Raw genomic sequence first — 20,246 nt, 5'->3', positions numbered from 1 at the left:
ACATCTAGTAAAATCCAAACGTAATTCAAAATGTTTTAAAAATAAAATAATAATAATAATAATCAGCGCTACTCCATCCAGGGTGTATCCTGCCTTGATGCCCAATGGTACCTGATAGGCACAGGCGCCCCGTGACCCGAGTAGTTCGGATAAGCGGTAGACGATGAATGAATGAATGAATGAATGAATGAATGAATGAATGAATGAATAATCAGCGCTGCCTTACAGTCACATTGTCCACAACGGGAGCGCAGGAGGAGATGGCGTGACTACATGTGATACAGAATAGCATGAAATACCCATGTATTAGAGAACTGCAGAGCACAGTGTAAAACGAAATATTTTCCTTAATGTACATATATCATAAAAAGTCTGCAAATACAGTCATGAATCACAATCGCTACTCATCATCGGTCCTAACAATTACGGTGTTCATTACAAAACCGTCATGAAGAAGTATGTGTTCACTATAACATTTTCTTCTTAAATTTTCTCCCACAAATTAATTCTGTGATTTTGTCAAGGTGTTAACGAGCAGTCTAATTGCTAGAAACATATAAATCCTCTTGTGACCCGGGTATGTAATGCTTCATGATGGCACTGCTGGCACTGTTGGAGGATTACGCCAATGGCAGAATAAGGAGAGAACGAGATTTCAGGGACCATGATGATTTCCTGGCCCATTTTGATGACTGCCTAATAAGCCGATTTAGATTCCCTAGAGCTGTGCTCTTAGATCTATGTGTTGAATTGGGTCCAGTATTAGAGAGGGCAACATGCCGGAACCATGCCATCCCAGTCCAAATACAGTACAAGTCTTCACCACTCACTGTTTCCAGTGGGAATTGGCAGACAGGTAAATTATTTATATAAAAAAAACTATAAGTAATCCTCAACTTTGTGTCTAAGACCTTTTTGTATATTTCATATACAAAAAGTGACAAAATGTGACTCCAACATGACCCTCATAAACATTGTGGCATGCTGGCCTGGTTCAACACATGATTTCTTTATCTTGACACATACAGTAGCAGTGTTGGGAACAGACTAAATGCAGGCGCAGTACGTGATGGCTGGCTTCTTGGTGAGTTTAACAATATTAAAAAGTAGAAAATGTAACAATTTTGTTTTTAATATAATTATAACAATGTTGCTTTTAATATAATCATAACATGCAGGCGACAGTGGCTACCCCTGAAACGCTGGCTCCTCACCCCATTTTTAACACGCAGAGCGCAGAGGAAACTCATAACGAGGTCCACTCTCGTGCCTGTGCAGTGATTTGCATTGACTATTTATGGTTAAAAATGGGCATGTACAGGGCGGGATTTGAGGCTGGTTTAAGTACGCACATCTGCGGGTGATCTGTGCTTTATAAAGGGAACATTGCTTACAGATGTGCATACGCACGGTTTTATAAATCGGAATTTTTTTTTGGCATAGAATCAAGAGACCAAAAAATGCAGATGAAGGCCACTGTCAAAGAAACCTGGGCTTCCATACCACCTCAGCAGTGCCAAAGACTAAACACCTCCATGCTACACCGAATTGAGGCACTAATTAAAGCAAAAGGAGACCCAACCAAGTATTGAGTACATGTACAGTAAATGAACATACTTTGAAAAAATACTAAAAATTGGTCTTATTAAGTATTCAAACTTGAGAAAGTGAATTGGTGGCTTTTTGTTAAATGTGAGCCAAAATCATCACAATTAAAAGTACCAAAGACTTAAACTACTTCAGTCTGTGTGTACTGAATTTATATAATACATGAGTTTCACTATTTGAGTTGAATTACTGAAATAAATAAACGTTTCCACAACATTTGGATTTATTAAGATGCACCTGTGCACATTCAAGATGCTAACAAGTCAATTGTGTTGTGTATCAGATCATTCATTCATTCATTTTCTTATCCGAACTCTCGGGTCACGGGGAGCCTGTGCCTATCTCAGGCGTCATCGGGCATCAAGGCAGGATACGCCCTAGACGGAGTGCCAACCCATTGCAGGGCACACACACTCTCATTTATCATGCAATCACACACTATGGAAAGTTTTCCAGAGATGGCAATTAGGGATGTACCGATACCACTTTTTCTCTTCCGACCCGATTCCGATACCAGAGTTTGCCGGTATCTACCGATACCGATCCAATACCTGTGTTCTTTTCTACCTTTAAAACTAAAGAATGTAAACAACTCGCTTAGTTATTAAGATTTATTTGTTTCTGGCAAAGAAATACAAAAATGCCCATATTACTATATGAAAAATGAAAACACAAGAAACCTTTAAAAAGTATTAATGCAGTAGCAAACAGTACTTTAACAGTTAGTGGTATAACAATCTAAACCATATGTACTGCAATTATTAAATTAAATTATTTTCTGAAGAAAAGGCAATATTTTAAAGTGAATCTTATGTTAAAACTCTTGAAACACAATGCAAAATGTATTTAACAGTAAACCTTGCAACCAAATGAGCGACATGTTTAACGTGCTGAGGTGAGTGGAAAGGGTGCCTGCTAAACTTGCCAGTCTGTCGCAGGCGGTTGTGCAACATATTTCCTATGAAATTTATTTATTTATTTACAGTAATGTAATTTATTATATAAGTGTATTTTTCTTATAAGTTCAAGCAATAGTTAGTTAATTGACATTAATAAACCTCCACGGGCATGGGCGTCGTATGTAAATAAAAAGTGGTTGTGTGGGCCCATTGATTTCAGAAAGCAGGAGCATGGTCAATGCTGTAGGTAAAACGTGGAAAGTTTAATTTATTAGGGCATTCCTCAAGTAGAATGGATTCGACTGGCAGCGCTCTGAAAAGTGCGATACCCATGACCACGGGTATTGGATTTGGATTGGTCACGCATCACCAATACCGAATTCACTCAAAATATTTGGATTGGCGCCGATACCAATCCAAAATATCGGATCGGTACATTCCTAATGCCAATCAACCTACCATGCATGTCTTTGGACCGGGGGAGGAAACCGGAGTACCCAGAGGAAACCCCCAAGGCACGGGGAGAACATGCAAACGCCACACACACAAGGCGGAGGCGGGAATCAAACTCCCAACCCTGGAGGTGTGAGGCAAAAGTGCTAACCACTAAGCCAACGTGCCCCCGTGCCAGATCAGAAAACTATCAGAAAGTTACTTTTCTATGGTTAATATGGGATTCAATCACAATGGGGGCACATTTGTGTCCCAGTGAAATGGCTTTGAACCATGCCATTACTGGCAGCATCAGGCTAGTTATTAGGTCTCACGGGAGTTGCAGCTAATATTATCCCTTTATCCTAAGGCTTGTAAAATTCATATATGGAAAAGACTCCATATCTTATCTTGACTTGATATCTTATCTTCCATTATCTCGGCATGGTCTCATCAAAAAACAGTTTGTTGGGTGGTTCTCTCCAAGCAAGTGTTTTTTCTTCTTGCATATGGGAGGCCCCCATCACTCACAGAGACTGCCTGAAAATAAAGGCTGCCTTTAAAACATCGGACTCGGAAGGGCCACTCTATATAAGTGCAGAGGTTTCAAACTATATAGCCGATTCAAAGACATAGGGCCATGTACCCTTCATGTTGCGGCTCTTCTTGGTTGCCCAGCCCATGGTCATGGGGAAAGTGCAACTTTTGTACTGACCATGCTATTCTGTACTTGATAGGCTAGAAATAATGTTGGTGTTAAGGCCTTTTTTGACTGATCGTTATCAGTTTGTAGATCTAAATAATGACTTTTCTAACATATTTATCTTTGGTGTTCCACAAGGTTCTGTTTTAGGCCCACTGCTCATTATACATGTTACCCCTTGGTCTAATTATTTGTAAACATTGTATTCAGAATCAGAATCAGGTTTATTGGCCAAGTGTGTTGGCACACACAAGGAATTTGGTTACAGCTGTTTGTGACTCTCAAAAGTACAGACATAAATAACACTATACTATACAAGAGAAGATAATACAGACTATACAAGACAATGCAGATGTGATAGATTATAGACAGTATGAGTATTACATATGAATACAGAATATATGACTGATCAGTAATGTACATAAAGTGTGACAAGTGCATGGTAGTGCAAATAACAATATTGTGCAATATTATGCTTTTGTTCAGTATGCATCAGCAGTAGTGTGTGTAACCTATACAGATGATGTGATGACTGACATTACTGATAATGCAGTACTTGTAGATATGAAGCAGGAAATATAATTATGGTGAGTTGTTAATCAGGGTGATTGCCTGGAGAAAGAAACTGTTCCTGTGTCTGGCAGTTTTGGTTAAGCTCTGTAGTGCCTGCCAGAAGGGAGGAGTCCAGGGTGTGAAGGGTCAAAAGTGATTTTTCCTGCCCGGTTTCTGGTTCTTGTATCGTACAAGTCCTGGGGAGTGGGCAAGGGGGCACCAATTATTTGTTCTTCTGTTTTTACTGTGTGTTGCAGTCTGTTCCTTTCCTGTTTTGTTGCTGCTCCAAACCAGATGGTGATGTATGTGCACAGGACAGATTCACTGACTGCAGTGTAGAACAGCATCAACAGCTCCTGTGGTAGAACCATTCTTCCTTAATTGACGTAGAAAGTACATACTCTGTTGTGCCTTTTTGATAATGGAGTTTATGTTGCACTCCCATTTCAGGTCATGGGAAAGTAGCTATCATCTCCACAGTTTTGCCATTATTTTGCTATTATCCACTATCATCTCCACAGTTTTGAGTGTCTTTAGCTCTAAATTGTTTTTTTATTTTTTACAAAAAACATGGGTTTAAGAGCAAAAGATCAATACAAGAAGATAGAAATTATTTCAGTTTCATTTACCAATATTTACATTTAGCTGTGTTAACCATGAACACAGCAGCTTTGTGCCCATGAGCAAGGCCCTTAAACATCAATTGCTCATCTGTATCAAATATATGTTTTCGTTTTGAGGGTGTTGAGCTCTAGGGTTTTTCTGACTGCACCATAACACCAGCAGCTTTACCTCCTGCTGGTATGCAGACTCATCGCCATCTTGGATAAGACAGATCAGCATAATATCATTTGCAAATTTCAGGAGATTAACAGTTGGGTCACTTGAAGTGCAGTTATTAGTATAGAGCACAGGTCACTAACAGGCAGACAGCGGTCCGGGTCCGGACCCAGAAGCTGTCCAATACAGACCCGGACCTAGAGCCAAAACAAAAGGTTATGATTTAAATCTTGATGGGGCGCTTCTATTTTAACCAGCGCAGCTTTTGCAATCTTTACAATAGTGGTAGTGGAAACGCACAGACCAACTGCATGCGAGTTAAGTCATCCCACGTGATACCACTTAGCCAATCAAATCTGTGCATTCCTGAAGTAAACACTGCGACTCAACAGTGCAAGACAGATGAGAGAGAATTAGAGTAAAGTTACACATGAAACAAAGATAGCGATACATGTAGAAAACAAAGGGAGAGAAACAGACGAGTGAGACGGAGAAAGGGAGAGAACCAGTGTGTCTCATATGTTCAGAACCCATGGCACTTATTAAAAGTGGCAATGTGAAATGCCATTATGAGACAAAACATACAGGTTTTGAACAAACATATCCACTCAAATCTGAAGACAGCGTCCCTGAGACAGATTTCCCAGGTCTGAGGAAAGTAGCCCTGTACATCCTGACTATGTTTGGCTCTACATACAACTGAGAGGCAGATTTCTCTACAATGAACATAATCAAATCTAAATATGGTTCCAGGGTCACTAATGAGCACCTCCACATGTGTATGAGAATGGCCTTGACTCCATTCAAGCCCAGGTTTAACCCTAACCCTAACCCAAGCCAAGCTAGAGCTCAGTTATCTCACTGAGATATAAAAGGGAAAGTTGTAGAATTCTATATTTTCTCTTATTTTGAAAGGTAGCCCTACTTTTATTTATTTAATGAGAGAACGTTATACATATCTACAATCATACATATGTTCAGTTCTATGTTACGCGACAATAAATATTGTCAAAAGGTTTTTGAATTGTACTGAATTTATTCGATTTGACAGTCAGGTATTGATTGCTTGCAGATGTTGATACAATTACTAGGCTACTTAAATATATCACACTAACTAGTTAGACATCATGATCTTCTGGACCTTTGCTTCAAGAAATTTTCTCTTACTGGACCTCTTTAAATTTTAGTTGAATACCTCTGGTATAGACGGAGAATAGCAGTGGGGAGAGGACACATCCCTGTGGAGCACCAGTGCTGATTGTCTGAATACTGGAGGTAACACCTCCCAGTCTCACCTGTTGTTTCCTGCCTGCCAGGAAGCTGGTGAGCCACTGACAGATGGAAGAAGGTATAGTGAGCCTTAGGAGTTTGGATTAGAGAATTTCCAGAATTATTGTATTAAAAGCCGAACTGAAGTCGACAAAGAGAATCCGGGCATATGTCCTTGTGCAGCCCAGGTGTTGCAGAATGTAGTGCAGTGTTGACTGCGTCGTCCACTGATCTGTTTGCTTGGTAGGCAAACTGTATTAGGTGGGCCAATACCAGCTTCCACTATTATGCTGATGACACACAGCTATATGTATCATCAGCATAACTATCACAGATGGGAGACAGCAGCTTATAAAGATTGAAGAATGTGTAAAGGACGTTAGACAGTGGATGCTTACTAACTTCCTCTTGCTTAAATCTGATGAGTGCTTATACTAGGACCTCAAGCAGCTTTGGCTTTCCAAGTAAGCTTTCCACTAACAAAGTAATTCTGGATCTTCTTTCTATTTTATCATTTGCAGCAGCCAAAGACATTGCTGTAATTATAGACTCCAGTCTCCCATTTGAAGCTTATGTAGATAATTTCATTAGGGTAGCCTTCTTATATACGTAATTTTTCTTAGATCAAGGAGCAGATCTAGAGGTTTGGTGAGCATAGAGTATTTGGTGAACTGGGATGGTTTGGATGCTGTCCCTTGCTGTCTCGCAGTTTGAACAGGTTAGCTGACACAGTGGTTGAACACTTTGGCATGCCACCTTCTGGCTATCCCTTTTTTAGATCTGTAAGCTTGGCTTGCTGGAGTCCCTTTCTGCACTTCAATCAATTCAAGTCAAGTCAAGTCAAGAAGCTTTTATTGTCATTTTGACCATATATAGCTGTTGCAGTACATAGCGAAATGAGACAACGTTTCTCCAGGATCAGGGTACTACATAAAAACAAAGACAGGGCTGAGGACTTGTAAGTAGTCTGAGCCACATAAAGTGCAACTGTGCAACCTGGTGCAAACAGTGCAGGACAAGACAAACAAGATAGACAAGACAGTGCAGGACAAAAGACAGTGTAGACAAAACGTTACAGGACAATACAAAAAGTACAAAGAATAAAATAGACAACAGACAATAAACAGTAACAGAAACAGCACCAACCGACCAGTGTAAATACTGTATGTTCAAACAATATTTCATGCAGCAACATTTGAATTGAACAGTTTCTTAGCAGCAGGTTGGGATAATATATAGAATTGTGCAAAAAACAGCAAATGACTGAAATATTGTATAGTATGTGCAAAATGGCTGAGATATTGTACAATATGTGCAAAAACGGCTGAAATGTTGGACAGTTGGTGCAAAACAGCATGTAAACAGTTTGATAGATTGTAAGCATGTAAACAGTTTGATGTGTCTGTGTGTGTGTTTTGTGAGGGTTTGTGCAGTCCATACAGATGATGTGTGTGTATGTTGTGCTCAGTACAGTTCAGTTCAGTTATTGAGAAGTCTGATGGCTTGTGGGAAGAAGCATAGTTTACACAGTCTGGTCGTGAGGGCCCGAATGCTTCGGTACCTTTTTCCAGATGGCAGGAGGGTGAAGAGTGTGTTTGAGGGTGTGTGGGGTCATCCACAATTCTGTTGGCTTTGCGAATGCAGCGTGTGGTGTAAGTGTCCATGATAGAGGGAAGAGAGACCCCAATGATCTTCTCCGCTGTCCTCACTATCCACTGCAGGGTTTTGCTATCCGAGATTGTACAGTTCCCAAACCAGACAGTGATGCAGCTGCTCAGGATGCTCTCAGTGGTCACTCTGTAGAACATGTTCAGGATGGGGGGAGGGAGATGTGCCTTTCTCAGCCTTTGTAGGAAAGCTTTGTAGGACGCCGCTGGGCTTTCTTGGTGATGGTGCTGATGTTGAGTGACCAGGTGAGATTCTCCATTAGATGAACACCAAGAAATTTGGTGCTCTTGATGATCTCTGCGAATGATCCGTCGATGTTCAGCGGAGACTGGTTGCTCTGTGCTCTCCTGAAGTCCACAACCATCTCTTTAGTTTTATCCGCATTCAGAGAAAGGTTGTTGGCTCTACACCAGGCAGTTAGTTGTTGCACCTCCTCCCTGTATGCTGACTCGTCATTCTTGTTGATGAGACCTACCACGGAACTCAGAGCCGGTCTCCAAGTCGAGACATCGCAGGGTGATCTCCACACGTAGACTTTTTGGTTACTAAAGACTGTTGTAGTTAAACTTAACTGTTAACTCTATAATTACTACAAAAATACTGAGAAAACTCCTCAGACCTGGATGAGAATGACTTCTTTATTGTGGTCAATCAGCCAACAAATTATAATTTGCCAAATTAAAAGTAACAAATTGGCAAATTAAAAGTAACAAATTGCCAAATTAAAAGTAACAAATGAAAACCCCTAAAAAGAGCATGTCATGCAAAATCAATCAAGAAAAACAAGAACTTTTAGTCCTTGCAAAAATAAAAACACCCACCTTGACCCGCGGACATGCGCGCGCCCCCACGCACCCACGCGCACACACACCTTCGCCCCCGAAGAGCGACTGGAGCCTCAGATATCTTCTCAATATATACCCTGGTGCTCCTAGGAGCCCAGGTGCCATATCACCTTATTTACCGAAATCACCTCCTATGTTTTCTAAACTCACTGACCTAATTTACCCTTAATTTATGGATTTTCCTCCCCTTATTTTTCATGACCTCAGACTAAACACCTGGGCCTTCTTCAGTCTGCACAACAAGTTTATGAGCACCACATGCCCATTTATGGATTTTCCTCCCCTTAGTTCTCAGGGCCTAGGTCTGTGAACCAATGTCTTTTTCATTCTACATAACATGTTATCGCTATGGGCCAAGGTCTGAGAACCATAGTCTGCTTCATTTTCCAAAACAATTTATGAGCTAAGGTCTGGGAACAATGGTCTTTTCTCTTCTACATAACAAGTTTGCAGTTGTTATTACAAATGTGCTCAGACTGACTAGGCCTGACAGCCCAGAATCTGGTTACAATAAACATCTTTGGCCTACAACATCGCCTACATATGTCTTATGACAGCCATTGTAATATTTTGCCAGGCCTAATACTTTACTTTGGTTATAGTATTGTAAGGAATAATATTTTAATTATTTCTACTAAGATTTTTTACAACACAAGTCATTGGCGAACTTGATAATATGATTCGATCTGTGCATTGCTGCACAGCCATGAGTCAGCAAGGTGAACAGCAGTGGACTGAGCACACAGCCCTGAGGGGCTCCAGTGTTCAGTGTGGTGGTGCTGGAGATGCTGTTCCCGATCCGGACTGACTGAGGTCTCCCTGTCAGGAAGTCCAGGATCCAGATGCAGAGGGAGGTGTTTAGTCCCAGCAGGCTCAGCTTCCCAATCAGGTGCTGAGGAATGATTGTATTGAATGCTGAACTTAAGTCTATGAACAGCATTCGTACATAAGTGTCTTTATTATCCAGGTGGGTGAGGACTAATTGGAGGGTTGTGGCAATGGCATCATCTTTTTAGCGTTTTGGACAATACGCGAACTGTAGGGTCTCCAGTGAGGGTGGTAACTGGGTCCACTTCTCAAAGCACTTCATAACTATGGGTGTGAGTGCAACGGGACGATAGTCATTGAGGCAGGACACTGTAGACTTCTTTGGGACAGGAACAATGCTGGTAGTTTTGAGGCACTTAGGAACAACGGTGCTGCTCAGGGAAATGTTGAAGATGTCAGTAAAGACATCCGCTAGCTGTTCTGCACATTCCCTGAGCACCCTGCCAGGAATGTTATCTGGTCCAGCAGCCTTCCGTGGGTTAACTCTGCATAGAGTTCTGTTCAATGTCTTTCTGTTCAATGTAATGTAGTATGCACCTTGAAGTGACTACATCAAGGCTGGAGGAGTTGAACTGTTGTGATTGAGCCAATAATCATAAAGGTGTTCTACATTTGCACCCCCTAGTGTTAGAAAATGTGATAAGTGCAATTGGCAGTAAAATATGTGCTCAAGATAATCTCTGACCTTGGTGTCTTTCTTACTGCTGTGTAAGTGCAAAACATAACAGCTGTACGAATAAATTTGAACTGAATTTTATTCATCACATGATCACAAGCATACCTAATAATTCTCTCTCTCTCTCTCTCTCTCTCTCTCTCTCTCTCTCTCTCTCTCTCTCTCTCTCTCTCAATACCATCAGCCTAGTGCTCAGATCTTTATTGGTGAAGATTTAGATTAGATTCTTCATTTGAAGACTTTGGCTGGAATTTATTGTTAAGTCTGTAATGAACCTTCTCACCAAGTCATGCACACCACACAGCTCCCACCAGCAAACAGTTTTTATATACCAGTGTGTGACAGTAGTTGAGAAAAATCTCAGAAGAGAGTATGTATATATAATCTACATAAATAACTTTACTTTGAACTAATATTAGCCTCAAACATAAGCTTTTAGGTGTATTGAAAAAAAAAATCAAGCAATAATAACAAGAATAATAATGTAATCAAACAACAACAACAACAACAACAACAATAATAATAATAATAATAATAATAATAATAATAATAATAATAATAATAATAATAATAATAATAATAATAAAAGAATCACTCACAGAAATAGGGATGGGTATAAAATAAGTTTTATTGAAAGAAAAGGGCCTAGTCAATGTGAGTGTAAGAACAGCCAGGGATAGGAGAAGTAGGATTAAGGGAAATAACAGAAGTATCAGAGAGTGGAGATACAGGCAGAGGTCAACTTCAAGGTGAGAAAGAGAAAAGAATGGGGAGTAGCTGAAACTGGGAGAGTCAGCAGCAGCGGGGTCATGGCAGCTGAACCCATCAAAAGGCACACATGCACAGACATTCCATGGTTGCAGTGGAGTCTGAGGGCCTTGATTAATGGATGTGGAAATGGTGGAAACTGGATCAGTTTGTGTAGAAACATCACAGGTGAGATCCCAATGAGAAATAGTCACAGGTTTAGAGGATTATTTGGAGAGTTCAGTGCTGTAAAGATGATCCACAGCCATTGCTGATAGCTGGAAGCTAGAATAATGGCAAAGGTGCTGAGAATGTTAGGAGGATCTGGCAGACATTGAATCTATGCCAAGAGAAAGGGAAGAAGGCACTAAGTTGAAATTTACAAATTTGATATGCGGTAGATTTGATAACAAACAAACTAGACACTAGACACAGACACAACCAGAACACTAAAAGCAATAACTAACTAGGATACGACCACACACACATTGAGGTATTAAAAACTGTTGTAATGCATAAGACTGCACACGTTAAAGTATTAATATCTGTAGGAATGCATGAGACCACACAAACTAAATTACTAAACAAAAGATTTTAAGAATACATTTAGCGCGAGAGTAGAAGCAGATTGCAGAGACCTAGTAATATCTTACTTTATATAGGAAAAACAAAATAAGGAGAGTGAAGAAAAGTTATCCACAGAGACTTTGTTGCCCAAAATCTCACACAAATCATCTCTGAATTCCAGGGAGAAATATGCAGGTTTTAGTAGGTGCCAGGCATAAGAAGTAGTAGTCTTTTTAAATATAAACTCAGAAATAAGGTTACAAATATTGGGAAATCAGAAAACCATATTTAACCCCTTTTTAAACCATGATCATCACCTGAAACATAGGCAACAATGGCCCGTAGCTAATACCACCTGACTAGCTAGTTATTTAGGGTTAAACTACAATATACTGTACATAACAATGGCACAGCAGGAGCCTGGATTCTCAAAGGTGGAATGGTGAACTGGCTGATCTCCCTGTACTTACGTAGAATTACAATAAAACCCGGTAATAGTACTTGAGGTGGCTAACGAAGAAACTCTATGCCTCCACTGGTGATTACTACACTTACTGGTAGTGAGCAGTGCATAATATCACCAGAACATGAAAATACAGTAACTGTACTACAGTATGTCCTAAATTTGGTGTGTGTGTGTGTGTGTGGGTGGGTATGCGCGTGGGTGGGTGTGTGTGTGTGTGTATGCGTGGGTGTGCGTGTGAATGAGTTGCCACTACACCCAGTTATAAAAACATAGAAACAGATATTAGTTTATTAATTATTTCCTGCAATAGTCAGACTGCAGCTTCAAGGCAAATTTCCAGAAAATATAAAACCTGAACATCAAACTTGTCACTAGTAAGGCCTTCAAATGAAATAAAAGGACATGTAAAACAATGCTTTTGGATATCAATAAAACAACAACCTTAATAGTTCTCAAAGCACTTGTCGTTGGGGCCCATTGGTGCACGTTATACAACTCACCAAGTTGAAGAGTTCAATAGATATTATTTAGCATCTCACTCACTACTTTCCGCTTCTCTGCTTCACAAAATGTCCGTCCTCACAGCCGAAGCGATGTCTCGTGGTATCCTTTAGCCCGCGAAACTCCAGCTCACCAAATGTGGCTCACAATCCTTGTTTAGCGCAAGCTCGTGTACTGTAGCTAGCTTGTGTAGCTAAGCGTTGTTAGCATGAGCTGCAATGTACGAGAACCATCCGCTGTTCGCCGGTGAGACCGTGATGTTTGCGATCAGTTCCACTCAAGAAAAATGTTAGAACTCAAATAGTTAGAACTCCTTTTCGTTATCAAACAATTCCTTTTTCTTTGTATTTCTCCACCTCACCCCTCATGCACACTTCTCCAAGACACTCCGTTCGCAGGCTTCCTCATTCTCATGCTTCCAATTGACTCGTGAAACAAATAAACTTGATTGGATGATGTACACATAGTCCCACATTATATCAGATGCTCAAAAACGCAAAGCATTCATGTACATTAAAGCAAATGCAGCAAATAAACATACAGGGCAACAAAAAAACACAGTTCAATACTGTTATCCATACCCCTACTTTACAGGTGCTTACACATAAAAGGAATAAGGATGGGCATCTGGTAATAATGTGAAATGTGACAAGCTATGTAATTTAGATAGGAGGAGACTGTTAGGACTCAGCCGACATTGCTCAGCCCTTCTGCTCGGCTGTGGACGTCGCTCGGCCGTCTCTGTCTGCCTGGCCATGTGCCTTGCTCCCCCCACCTGCCTCGCCATGTGCCTCACTCCCCCCACCTGCCACGCCATGTGCCTCCCCCCCCCCTTCCTGGACCTTGTCAGAACTGTCATAAAGACGGATTGGAATTTGGCAGATGCCTTTATCCAGAGCATCAAACAAAAATGCTTTGAATCTATTCATTTAATACTAATGAATAAATAACTAATAGTTAATGAATACATCAATGTTAGTTAACTAGATCACAGACTAAGGATGCAATTAAAAAATACAAAAAAAAACAAGCAGCAGAAAGGTGCTGGTTTAAGGGCTTCAGAAAGAGTTAGATCTTTGTACATCAAATTCTATTTATTTGCATAACGGTTTAAAAACAAAATTCCACAGATCAATAAACCCTGACTGGCAGGTTGTGCACACCATGCCTCGGCCTCTCCAAGAACACCCACAATGAGGGTGCACAAAAAGAAAGCTAGTGGCTAAAATATAGTTGGGGCCAGATAGACTAGACTGATGGGGTCAACACCAAACGGACAAAGAATCTCTCTTATTTCTGGATCCGAGGGGGGCTTCTCCATTGTTACACCCAGAGGAGAGGGCAAAGATGCATTGTCCTCATTGGTCCCTGTTCCAAGACCCACCTGCCAATGCACCTGGCCCATTTTCACCCACTAGGAGACCACCTTCCTCTGGCCTGGCATGGAAGCCAAGGTACCCTCAGCATCAGTACACCACCCCCAATAAGCCAGCTTCTGTGCCTTCATCCCACTCTATTCCATTTAAAAGGATCGTCATGAACTTTGTCAAGTCCAGGGATCTGCTATCCCTCTTCAGCCATGTGGGAAAAGTAAAGAATATCCTAACTGCCCAAGTTATGCACTTTAACCTATAAGTAATCTGTGGAAGATCTGTGTCTGTGTCAGCTGTTGCAGCTCAAATATCTGAGAATATTGGTCTACCTCCAGCAACTGATCACCCTGTGGAATGATTTAATCAAACCCTGAAGGGGAAAATCCCAAGCCAGATAAAAATGGGTGGGTTGTGTCAGGAAGTACATCCAGGCTAAAACCTGTGCCAAATCTAACATGTGGACTATGTGATCCGCTGTGGCAACCCCTAACAGGGAGCAGCCGAGAGAAGAAAATAAATAAATTTAAATTTGTTTGTATTTTTCCCCAATGAGCAAGCCTGTAGCAAGGAAAAACTTCCTTAAATGGAAAAGGAAGGAATCTTGTGAGAAACCAGACTCAAAAGGGAAACCATCATCGTTTGGGTGACAGTAGACGGTGTGTTTATAAATATACAGTCGAACAATTGTCTATCGGTGAGGAGGTTGTCGTCCTCAAAGGCCGCATGTATTTGGCATTTCCTCTTAAAATGTCCTAATACTTCATGAAGCAGAGTACAACTAGAGCTGGTACATTTCTTCATGCCCCAGGATCCTCATATGCCTCATCTCAATGAAGGCCAGAAATGACACAGGGCACAACTGGAGCTCATACAATCTCTGGATGCCTCAGGATTGGTAGAAAAAGCGGAAGTAGTAGAGAGGAATTAACATAGTTGCTGTTCATAATATTAGCAAGCACTTGATGATAATGTGCATGTACTAGAGCACAAGAAGTTTTAAATGGGTATGGGAAGTTTTAAAGTATTATGTGTATGCCTTATTAAATAGATAGGTCTTTAATCTACATTTAAACTGGATAAGTGTGTTTGAGCCCCAAACACTGTCAGGAAGGCTATTCCAAAGTTTGGGAGCTAAATACAAAAATGTTCTACCACATTTAGTAGATTTTGATATTATAGGAACTACCAGAAGTTTCGAGTTTTGTGATCTCAAAGGGCTTGACAGGTTGTAGCATGTTATAACATTTTTTAAATTATTATTTTTTTTATTATGAGACTATCTATCTAATCTATCTCATGTTATATCAATGATATGTCAGATCCTTGTGACATTTTAAAGGCTGGTTGCCTATTGTGGGTCCTCTTATGTGTCTATTTTTGTTTAGAGGCCACTATACTCTGAATGTACCAGAGATGTGTAAAACATTCAGAAATAAGAAGGAAACTAAATGTGCATTCTTTCAAAGAATAATTCTGCTACATTTAATTTGATGTCTCATTTGGTTAGATTAGACATTTATTGTGTAAAATGACTGCCTGCCTCAACAGTTTGGCTATTGTAAGTCCTGAAAACAAGACTTGTTTATGAAAAGGCTTCTAAATTTAAATGAGTATTGCATCACTCTTACTTTTTTAAAAGATTTTTATTATACATTTCCTGTATATTTTATTGAAATGACAGCACTGAGCATTGTAGTTACTTGGTAAAGCCTATACTGCTTACAATTTGGAGACAGATTTTACATTCAAGTTTAGGATGCCAAATGGACCAACACTTCTATCTCAGTGAAGATACATATTTAAAAGTCTGCAAAGCATTACTGCTTTGTATTAACTCTAGGAGGAATTCTCTAAATGGTAAGTAATTTATAGACAGTGGGATTTCTGTCTCAGACTAAACCAATAATTGTCACCTTTATTGGTGGGCCTTTTAGCTGATGCTTTTGTAACACTTATTTTCTGAAAAACAATTGTTTATTTAGGTCAGAATAATTTTGTAATGTTGTATATTTCAATAATATTAATCTAATATTTTATTTGTTGTATTCTGATATCAACTCAATACGTAAGAGTATTACATTTATATGGTTCCCAATTATTGTTATTTAGAACTGTTTTCAACCTGCTATAAATGCATCTTAAATAAGCTACAGTGCCTAATGGAACGCTTAAGAGAATTTAATCAATTGAATGAATAACACATGCAATACTTTATATTTTAAGCTCAAACATAACAGAAAAGGGGTAGCTTTATGAAAATAAAAAGAAGAAGAAGAAGAAGAAGAAGAAGAAGAAGAAGAAGAAGAAGAAAGATTTCTGCACTTTTTGAAGGTATGTTTGACCTTCAAATTATGATGCCTCAAAACATTTCATTTGTGCTGATATTTTAGTGATTTTTCCCATGTTAGTGAATGACATGAAATATACTGTATGTTGTTATTAAAGAAATAAAAGAGAATAATGATATTTAAAGAAATGAGTAGAAATACTAGAAATAATGATAGATTGTCTACATGTATTTAAAAATTTGTAACAACAGTTTTGGCACATGAGAGTAAATATTTAGGGGTGGACCAAATAATTTCACATATTGTTAGAATGAAAAAGTCTGCCAAAAGGTCATATAGAACTAAAAGGCACTACTCCTAGCTTACAGCACGTACCTGACTGAGAGCCAGTAAACAATAGTCTAGGCTTTATATCAGTTTAATTGCAAAAACACACACACATGTTTGGCTTACACACACACACACACACACACACACACACACACACACACACACACACACACACACACAAGAATTTATATTATATAGCTATAATAAAACTCAAGCTGCCCCATATATACACATGAACCCTTAATTTGCCTTTGGTTGGCTAGGAACCAGAAATTGTTGAGAGAAACATCTCTCAACACTCTCAGCAAGAATGAGAGTGAGCTTTGAGTGGCAGACCCCACACAAAGAGTAGATAGCAGTGGGAATCAGATGGAAATATGTGACATAATCACATTAAAGTCTTTAAGGACACAAAGTGTTCAGTCAGCTGCCATTGATCTGGAGAAGTGTGAGTAGTGGAGCATGTTCCTGGCCTTTCCTCCTTAAAATGAAAACAATCTCCTTTGCCATGCTGCTAGACTACACTGGATCTCCTGCGATGCTGCTCTAGCTGCCCTGTCACTAAATGCACACACCAGTTTCCCACACGGACATAACTTGACCTGCAGAGGACAATTGGTATTAGTTCAAATATTTTGAAATCAAGTGTAAATAATTGTGGAGTAGTATAAAAGACAAATCAGAATAATACTTACAGAATAATACTTACAGAAGATACTTCCTATCTTTCCAGCATTTAACTCAAGCCATTGAGTTATATTTTATCTAATTCTATACAAATGAGAAATTGAGGGTTATGGACCTTACTCAGGGGCTCAGCAGTGGAAGCTTAGTGGACGTAAACTCACAACCTTCCGATTGGTAATACAAGACCTTAACCACTAGGCTACCACAGTCCTTTCACATCCACTTGCTTGATAACTCATGAATACCACTCACTGTTTTTTCATGAAAAACAAATCACATTAAATACTGCAGCACTGGTCCAAAATTTTAAAATTTTCTCTAAAATTTACTTTAAATTTACTATCCATTTAAACCAAATATGTGGAATAATCCCCAGGGTGTAAATGGCTGGTAATATTTTTGCCAGCAAGTCTTGCCCCTTACAGCTAAAACCATTCAGCCTTCAAGCTGCTGTGAGAACACTGGCACCTACAAATACCCAGCTCAATGCGCTTAAAACTCTGCAATCAGAAGTAATTACAAACACTGATCATGCTAAAAAAAAAAGCTCTTGTGGCTTGCAAACAAAAAGAAAGAGAAGAAAGGGCTAGAGAGAGAGGTCTATGTAGAGTTGGGGGAGGGACCGAAAAGGCTAATAAATCTATAGGAAACACCACTCTACTGACACGTGAAACATTCCTATTCACGACTCAATGGGACATAAAGAATGTTCACTCTTTTGTCTTTCCTCTAATTCCTCTAGCGGATTGGGGTGTGAGAAGTGTGTGTGTGTGTGTGTGTGTGTGTGTGTGTGTGTGTGTGTGTGTGTGTGTGTGTGTGTGTGTGTGTGTGTGTGACTGAGAGAGAGAGAGAGAGAGAGAGAGAGAGAGTTTTAATTCTTAAAGCATTTTTTATCCCTAGAGCTTTAACGCTAATCAATAAAGTGCAAAAGAAAACAGAGCTGTTCAGTATCTAATTAATTTTTTGGGATTTCCAAGAAGATCACCAAATCACCTTATTATAATATACAACATCCAGTTGGCAAATGAACATTGGCTGTATTATCTTCTACTCTGCTAAAAATGAAAAAAAAAAAAAAGCTTTATGATATTTCATAGGTTTTAAGTTACAAAACTAACTAACTAACGGACTAACTAACTAACTAACTAAATAAATAAATGTGAATATTGCTATAGGCTGATACGCAAGTTATTACTATCTGTATCTAAAAGTAAAAAGTGACATTATGCCATCTCTAACTCTACAATTAACGCTTGGGACATTTCATATTGAGTAATGTGAAGTGAATTGTTACAAAGTTTAGATTATAGGACCATACTTCTTATTGTAAAGAGATGTAAGTTGTTGATAATGTATATTTAGATTGTTAAAATAACAATATTGGAAAACATGGTCTGTATGAGAGGAACATAAGGCCCTTTTATATTAGCTAAAAGTGATGCATGGTGGTGGAAGCAGGATGGCTCCACCCCCACCCCCCCTGCATTAGAAGCTGTGATAAGATCTACTTGTTTTATCCCCAGGCTGTCCATGACACTTGGACAGATAAAACATGTAGCTGAGGCCCAAAACGTGATTCAAACCAGTTGTTATTCTAACCACAACCACTTTGAAAGCAAGTGTGTGTGTGAGAGGAGGAGTACTGAACTAGAGCTAATGCAGCTCAGATTTTTTTTCATTACTGGTGGTTAAACAAGATGTTGAGTAGTTGGATAAAGCTTTTCATAGACATATAATGAGTTTATAAAACATTTAACAATTTAAACAATGTCGATTTTATAGCATTATTTTTAGTAATATTTGGAATAAACATGGTTAATACAGGTCTTTATGTTTTAGTTAATAAAACATCAATGTATATGAACATTATCTATTGTTTTGGTATCATTTATTTAAATATTGTAGAATAATACTGAAATTTCATCAATAATAAACTTAATATTACTCAATAATGTTAATATTTTACATTAATTTTCTTTTCATTTATTTATAGCTGTAATAGACAATAGTTAATTTACTAGTTGTTAATGGATATGTTAATACATAAACATAAATCAATAAAATTTCCCTTTCGAGAGATCTCGACACTGTGTCAGAGCTGATGCTATGGGATTGCATCTGTGAGGAAATTGTGTCTGAAGTTCTGTGCCTGCACCGCGTGGATAGGGCGGCTTCGATCATGAGGTTCGCAGGTTAAGTTAGCAGAAGCGGAGCAAGAGACGAATATTTTCCTTTCTCCCCAGAGTCTGTTTGCTCAGTTTCCGTTTCGGGAGCTTGCACTGCGTGGTGATGCGCTGTGTCTAAGTTCAATGTAGATTGACCTAAAGAGGAATTTAGTGTTGTCCGTTTTAAGCTAGACTACCGCTTTCACTTCAGGCTGCTAGCCACCTCCTTGCAGACATTGTCTGTGCTGTTTTTCCCAGACCTCCATGTGGAGGTGTTGAGGTCTTGGGGAAATCCCTTTTCAGTGCGTCTTTTTTCTGCTGCCATGTCTGACTTTTCGGCCATTATAGGACTTGAAAGATATGGGTATAGGGCGATGCCTATAAACCCTTGCGAGCTATCTCTCTCCTACACTGCCTGAATGGAGGAAGCATGCGCTTCCATACAAGCCTTGTAGAGCTACTTCAGCCCTTCTGGGTAAGGCCTATATGACAACAGTCAGAGCCATGTCAATTGGCAGTTTTGGCAATTTTGCAGGCCTACCAGGCTAACCTGCTGAAAGAGCTCAACAGTGACAACAGGTTGGACCCTCGGGTGGTAACTGAGCTCCCCCAAGCCACAAAGCAGATGGCCTGCTTCATAGGCCATTCAATGGCTGCGCTGGTTACTCAGACCAGTAAAAAGGGCAAGTGTGGCAGCCCGTGCCCCCTGTCTAAGACTAGGGAGGCTGGTCAGCGTGCCCGTGCCCAGGCCCAGACCCATCAGGTGAGAGGGGATCTTAGGTCCATCATCTCATCCAGATGGGCTAAGAAGGAATCCTGATGCCCGAGGTCTGTGGTTCCTAGGAGCGTCCTTTTCAGGAAG

This window comes from Tachysurus fulvidraco, chromosome 13 (genome assembly GCF_022655615.1).
Source record: "Tachysurus fulvidraco isolate hzauxx_2018 chromosome 13, HZAU_PFXX_2.0, whole genome shotgun sequence".
Lineage (NCBI taxonomy): Eukaryota > Metazoa > Chordata > Actinopteri > Siluriformes > Bagridae > Tachysurus > Tachysurus fulvidraco.
Note: the sequence above shows the minus strand (reverse complement) of the source record.